This window comes from Poecilia formosa, unplaced genomic scaffold, assembly GCF_000485575.1.
Source record: "Poecilia formosa unplaced genomic scaffold, Poecilia_formosa-5.1.2 Scaffold12, whole genome shotgun sequence".
NCBI classification, from domain to species: Eukaryota; Metazoa; Chordata; class Actinopteri; order Cyprinodontiformes; family Poeciliidae; genus Poecilia; species Poecilia formosa.
In genome coordinates, this window is record NW_006799951.1 from 1032784 (window position 1) to 1040377 (window position 7594).

Sequence of the window (7594 nt, forward strand, 5' to 3'; positions counted from 1 at the left end):
CTTGTTTTCTTGATTTTAGCCTCTAAACGTCTCTTCCATGATGGATATTGGTTGCTTTTTATAGCCAAGCATCTCAAGGATCACTGATGCTGAGTTGTATATCAGCTCATAAGTTTCTGTTATGGTGTTGGTAGGAATAGATCTTAATGCTGCATTCACATCTTCAATTAGACTTTCTGATGGTACTTTACTCAGCCATTGTAATTGGTGTCGGGCTGTTTGGTGTTCATTCTGGCCATGATTCTGTCTCTAGGGTCAGTTGCTGCCTCGTTCAGCTTTGATGGTTCGTTCATTACTGTGGCTACATACCCAGTTTCTGGGCTGGTAGTATATGGTATATAATTACTGTTCTGACTGTAGACATGGATGAGTTCAGGCCTGTAGATATTTTCTTGCAGCCTCATCTTCCTTGTAGAGTGGCATGTTCTCTCATCTTTCACAATTTGAATGGTTGAAAAGACAAATGGGCCTCTGTGGGTGCCAATAAGTGCTTAGATAGGTGACTTTGTGGAAAAAATATATTTTTAAATGGTAAATGACCAAGTCCATAACACCCCAAAGCACTTAACACTACATTTAGTCATCCACCCATTAATGCACACATTTATGTGGTTGGAAGATACTAGATTGTAACCACATCTGACCTGCTGTAGCCTAGCAGAGACCAGGCTGCCATGCATTGGCACCACTGGGCTACTTCTTCTACTTTTCTGACCCATTGTTTTCTTTGTCTGTTGTGTTTGCCCCCCTTTGAATGGGAGTATTGTTATTGCTATCACCATGCACAAAATTTGGATTGTCCTAACAGGGCAGTTACAGATGACACCGGCTTTGTTTTTGAACAAATATTAGAGCAAACTGGGAGATATGAATCAGGCCTTGAATGCAGATGGGTTTGAAGCATCTAGAAGTGTTTGGAATGACGTGCACATCTTCTTTGAATCCCCTGAATAGGCTGTTTATTTGTAGGCTACACAACGACTCCAGATGGCCTGTCAGGTAATACACGTGTCGCCTGAGTTGATAGACAGAGACTATACCATAATAACAGGAGCAAGACATTAGCTCAGATTTGTCATATTAGAGTAATCTAATGGGAGTTTGTAATCATCAAAACTAGAAAAAAAGATTATAAAATTAAATGCATTAACACAGCCTGTTATTCTGCTTAGCTGTAGAGTTAAAACAGACACACAAAGTCCATTGTATGAACATGCTTTATATCCGGTGTTCACAAGAGTCTGTAAACTGTCTGATGTTAAAATCTGGAACAGTAGATTTTCTGCCTAATGGTAGCTGAAGGAAATTACAAGTTAGTAACCTTCAAGGATTTACATCTTACAGGAGAAGAAGCACACAGCAGTTGCACATGACACACACCTGAGCAGTCAATCAAAAATAAATAAATAAACAGAAGAAATTTACTGAAAATGCAAGAATGTAAAAAAAATTGAATAAATTAAAAATAAACTGTCACAGCTATGATTCTCTTCATAAACAAAGTGGGAAAGACAACTGAGGGGATCTTTTGAACCCTTGCGTAAATAAGAGGAATCAGGCGTTGAACATCCAGGTAATAACTGATGTTATGACTTGGCATTTGCTCTGACATGCATTTGAGACAGGAACATTAAAAGATATCCACCATTTGACAGGTATCACAGTTCCCTCAGGCAAGAAGGATTCTCATTTTGATGAGTGTGTCAGTCACACTGAAACCTGTCGACAAGCCAGATCTTCGAGCACAGACATTCAGGAATAACTAACACTTCTCAAGGATTACAAATGGAATATTTGAATAACTGTGTGAAGCAGCAATGAGATTGGATGATAACTCAAAGGTGTTTAGGAATTTTTCTTTTTTATTATTTTTTTTCTTACAAACAAATTTTACTAATTTTTCCCCCAGTCCTAGAAATGCCTTTTAGTAAATTTTTTATGTTTGTTTTTTGAAACCTTCAAACTGAGCCGTAAATTTACTATCTACTATTGTGGATGGATTTCCTGCAAGATTCATGCTTTTAAAATAACAATCGTGTAAAAAAACAAACAAACAAAAAACAAACAAACAAAAAAAAGAAACCAAAAATAAAACCCCTGAGATTTATTCAAAGTAGGATAAGCCACCACTTCCAGTTCACATGAGTTCCCTGCCACGTGGAAAATAATTGCACAAACTCTTGAAATCGATCACTCATAATCAACTTCTGTGAATTAGTTGCGACTGAAGTTGACAGGGCTGTGCAGAGAACAGTGGACGACATGGGGCTTTAAATCCCACACTCAGCACCAAGCGTGAATAGTCTCTCTGTGTGCATTTTGCACTGCAGCATGTGCCATGTTCAGTATCTGACACTCATAATGATTTACGTCCCTCTCCTGGCTAAATAATTTACAGAGATACGGTTCTCGTTGCTTTTAACAGTCGTTGTATAGACCTGACGGCCTTTAAAATGTCTCACAATCAAGGCAGCCATGTGCTTGGATGGATGGCGTACCTCTCAGAGCTGATTAATAAGGCTGCTCGCTCTTTCAGTCCAAACAGGGTGTCAGGAAACATGGTGTAAGTACAAGCAGCTGGTTGGGCTTGTGTGCTTAGCGTGCATTTCTGAATGCAGCTCGGTCCAGGGCAACGCTGGTAATGCGCATGATCTCATAAAGAACAGATCTGCTATATATTTTGATTTGTGATATATGCACATGTACAATGCCATGCCATCCCTATTATAACATATGAAAGGACCTGTATTTTTGGTAAATGTTTGTGCTCGCCTGCGTAAATACAAGTTCAAAGCGATGCATTGTTGGTTCTTTGTGGAAGGCCAGCCTGTTGGTGTGCAAACAAAGCCAAAGAGCATTATTCATCTCTGTGACTTTCAAACTTCATTTCATGGATGCTGGCAACTGAAAGGAGTTTTTTTTTTTTTTAACTATTTTTCCCAGCGAGCGTTTAATAAATCTGCAAACTGAATAAACATGAATATAAAGGGACTTGATGTGCAAACAATCATCTCAGATTTTTACTTGAGATACATTTTTAATTGGGGGAAAAAAGTGAGAATTTTGTTTTAAATCACTATGCGCACTGGCTTGTATAATCTAATGTGATATTTATTTTGTTCACAATCCAAGCAGTGTATAAGACGCAAGTGACCTCATGAGGGTTTGACTTGAACTTTTGGATTTTACTTTTTCTGATTCCTAGAGAGGATTTTAACATAAAACAGATTTCTGACCCTTTTATTAATCTATGTTAAAATGCTAGAAAGTGTTGCAAATTGTAAACTTATATTGTAGAAGCATCACTGAGCCCTAAACAAGTTACAAGCATATGCTTCATTTTTGTGAGGTACCAACACAAATTAAAAAGTGTCAGGAAATGAAGGAATTTTTCTTTACAAATAAAAATATAAAATATGTCCTGTGCATTGGTGCTCAGCCTTTTCGAGTCAAAACTTTGCGCAGTCGCCCTTTAGGGCAATTACAGCTTCAAGTCTTTGGGGGTATATTGTATATCTTCTAGCTTTGTACAGCTATGGTTTCTGTTTACAAAATAACTCTGGCTCAATCAGACTGGAGAGAGGACATCTGTGGATGACAGTATTTAGGTATCACCACAGATTCTCGATTTTTTTTTTTCCACATGTATTGTTTGATGTTGACTAGAATACTTTTTACCATTACTTTTGTGTCTCCCATGGAAAACTGCTGATTTGTCTTATAATGTTTTTTTATTATTATTATATAACAGCTTTCCTCTTATCATTCTTCCATTGTGGTCAAATTAGTTCTTTTGTCAAAATCTTACATCTTTGCAGTTTCTCCCAAGTATAGACTTTGTGGCAACTTGTCCGATTAACGTTCTCCATACCCAGAATGTCGTCAAGCTTCATGATGCTTTTGTTTCAATAATGTCATCTAAAAAATCTTCAAAGAGTAGATGGGCTTATCCTGAAATTAAATTGCATCCTTTTAATTAACTTAATTTTTAAGGCAGGTCGTTTCACTGAATTTTATTAAAAGTTTTTGGGTGAATCCAAAAAACAAAAATGAATAGAAACCATCTCTTATTTTCCTTCTTTGGGAAATATTTGCAACTTTCAGTTGGTCTACAATATAAAATCTCACTAAAATGCAACTATCCCTAAGATGTGTGATTCAAAGCGGAGAGGAAAATTTTATACGGCGGGCCTAATGTGAGTCTCCCCAGAATTCAGTGTCAACAAAATGTTTGAGAACCACTGCTTTTGACAGTCCAAAACTGCGGGGAGGTGGCAGGCATTTTCCAGTTCAGAGCTCAGTGAAGCCCAGCATGTCTTCGACAGGTTGAGTGCCTGTGTGCTTTCACTCTGGAGTGAACGAACAATATCCCCTTGTTCCTGGCGAAGAGAAGGGAGAATCAGTGTGACAGCTGTGAACAAATATCAAGATGATGGGGTAGTCAGCCATGTGAGATGCAAAATGCTTTTCCCCCCTTGTATCTTGCGAACTTCAAAGCTGCAACTGCTAATTTCATCTGTGAACTGTGTGCTGCGGTGTCTCATGGTAAAGTGCTCCGCTGGCTGTCAGGGAATCGTTTTGGAGTTGGAAATGAACACGTATGAGGTTGAGAGGAAATCGCAGTTGTGACAGCTTCTGCAAAATTAGACAAAAAAAACGGTTACTCATTTTCATTAAACTCAGGAGTAGCACAGAGATGCACACTTTTTTTTTATTTCCTCAAGTATAATGTTTTCCACTCACACATAATCGCATATAAAATTCTGGCATAAATAATTAAATCGATAGATAAATAAAGAAATGAACAAGTATGTATATTTTACATTCTTGATTAGTCGTCGGTTTTTCTCTCCAGCTCTTCGCCTCCGTTTGACTGAAACACGCATTAAAATCCAGATGAATGCTGTAACCTTTCTACACATTGCAAAGCCAGCACACAGCTGCCCTCTGTGTTTCCTGTGCACCATTTAATGGTTCATCCATCTCATCTGTTCAACCTGCCTGTTGAAAAGTATCTGAACGTGCTTTCTGCCACAGATTTAATTTCCATACACACTGTCTAGTGTGAGCCCCCCCAACCCCCCTCCTATGCAGTGGCTTGTGTCTCAGTGGAATGAAAACCTGGCTCTTGGCCACTAAAAGTCCATCGTCTGAGTATCACACAGTTAGCGGCGCTTCCTGCAGCTATATTTATGTACTCCAACTGTATACCATTTCATTGAAACCCGACCAGCGGGTGATTTGTCTCCATAAGAGTGTGCCATTTACAAGCAGCCATGCTGGGGCGGGACCCCAACTGAAGGACTTAGCACACATCCAATTCGCACCAGATGCTGTCCAGAACAAACCAACATACGCTGAGAAGAGTGTCAAAACCAATTTGCTATGAATGCCTGACCACTGTGTTAAAGAAATGTTTAAGTAGCATACAGAGGTTTTTTTGTTTTTTTTTTAAGTTGGCGCCATGATATAGTAAAGCAGAAAGATGCAGAGAGTTGCATGTTTTATTTGGGTGGATTTGAATCTATGTTTTATATTATGAGGAGGGTTTACCACGCAGCTAACTCCAATCAAATTATAAAGTGTACTTACTCTGTGTTATTTAATTTTCTTTTCTTCATTTTTACATAATTTTACTCACTTGATACAATAAATTACTCTTTAGAAAAAAAAAAGCAGGTTCCCATTTTGGGTGTAGAGGATCCCCCCCGTCACAACAGACACCTCGGCTGGATTTTTCTTGGTAGCACATTCATGAAGTCATCCAATTTGCCCTTGATAGTGATAAGAAACAAACAAACAAACAAATAAAATATCTGGTTTGCAGTTAGGGCATGGACCGTTTTGGAAATGACAGTGAACTTTTGAAATCTATTCAACTCTATTTTAGCTGCCATTTTCTCTGACAACTTTTGCTAATTTGGAAAATTTTAAATGACCGCCTTAACTTGCAAGTTTGATTTCAATATTAGTGTGTCTCTAAATTAGTTAAAAAGGTACACAAACTTTTAAAATCTCTACTTACAAGATGTAATTCAATCATTTTGCTCACAAACCTCAGGGTTTCATCCTTGTCAACTGTCCTGCTTGCTAGCAAGCAAACATTTATATTATCACACTGGTAAAATTAGAGCTTAGCATAAAATCCAAGCTGAATATAAACCTTTAAAATATTTTCAAAGCAAGTAAACATTTAACATAGCAACCATAGCAACCACAGATGGGCTATTCATTAGCAACAACTGCTTCAGGGTTCAGTTTTTCTAGCCAGACTTACTACATCATTAACAATGTTGCTAATACAGCTGGAGAAAACTGTCCTCAGAGGGTGGCATTTGAACCTTTTCTTTCTTTTTTTTTTCTGGCAGCCACAGTTAAGATGTCCCATTAATTTTCCACAACTGTGGCAGCATGAAGAAGCTCATATTACAGTCACTAAGCTATCTACAATGAGATACAAACTTAAATTCTTGATCCAAGACAATCTGAATCTCAACCACTTGTAATACTATTGCTCTGCTAATTTGATGTATCCATTCATATTACAACCAATGCAAGCTTACCACCTTACTGAATACACAATGAATGTGAATAATGTGTGAATTAAATTTAAATCCACATGTTAAGGAATGGTTTGTGACCAAAAAACAATTTGTTTGTGTTAAAATGTTGGCCTTTATTGAATGTTACCTGTATAAACAAATGGGTTTAATTATAACTTCAAGAATTTTATTAACTAATACTTAATATCCTCCCCTAATTCCTTTCTATGGTGTCGAATCTGGTTGTTGTTGTTTCTTTTTTTACTCATGCAATTTTGTCCTTCATGATTTCTTTGCTCTTTAATTTACATTTACATGGGTCAGTAAAGTTGACTTTCTGACCCATTAAAAACACATACCTACTCAAAGACTTTCAGAACCCCCAAGGCCGATGAGGGCAACCTTATCAAGACACTATGCATGTCACTCTTTCACTTGGATCAATTTGCAAAGTCTATCTCTCTCTCTCTCTCAGTGTAATTGCCCTTCATTCATAAAAAAAAGATTGATTGGAAATCAGACCTCCGGTTATGGGCCCAGGTGACAGCCAAAGAAAAATGTAAAATTTACAGCCTGCTTTTACAGCCGGATTCCAGGAATAATTGTTGCGGGACATGACGGTGCGTTAGCAGTTATAAACCTGTCCCCCATATAAATTACCTAATCAGGGGATCCCAGTGGTTATATAAATTGAGCCACTCATTCGTCTTCAATGGCCTGTGTGTGCATATAAAACCACAACGACCGTCATATAGTTCACAGGAAAAGGGGGAAGCCATCGCTGTTTACAGAGTTAGGGCAAAATGGATGACTTTTTGCATGCTCAATCAACTGTGAAATGTCCATTTAATCATCCCCAGAAACCCCCTGGTTTATTTGTGCTGCAGCACAGATTTACATTTTCAAACATCCCCCATATTAATCATTACTTCATCACGCCCTCCAACTGACAAGCAGCATAAACTACCTTAGTGTACTGCCTTGTTGACTAATGTATGCATGTTGCTGCCTCGGACTATGTGTGTGTGTGAATCTTTGTGTGTGTGTGTGTG

General features: G+C 38.0%; 1 long non-coding RNA gene across 1 annotated transcript in view; it reads right to left on the bottom strand.

Annotated features, from left to right (window-relative positions):
* Positions 1–1199: 1199 nt before the first annotated feature.
* Positions 1200–7594, bottom strand: part of LOC103133506 (uncharacterized) — a 41207-nt gene continuing 34812 nt past the window's right edge. The window contains exon 3 of the long non-coding RNA XR_001661338.1: positions 1200–4635. This is a non-coding gene — a long non-coding RNA (uncharacterized LOC103133506). The remainder of the gene's footprint in view (positions 4636–7594) is intronic.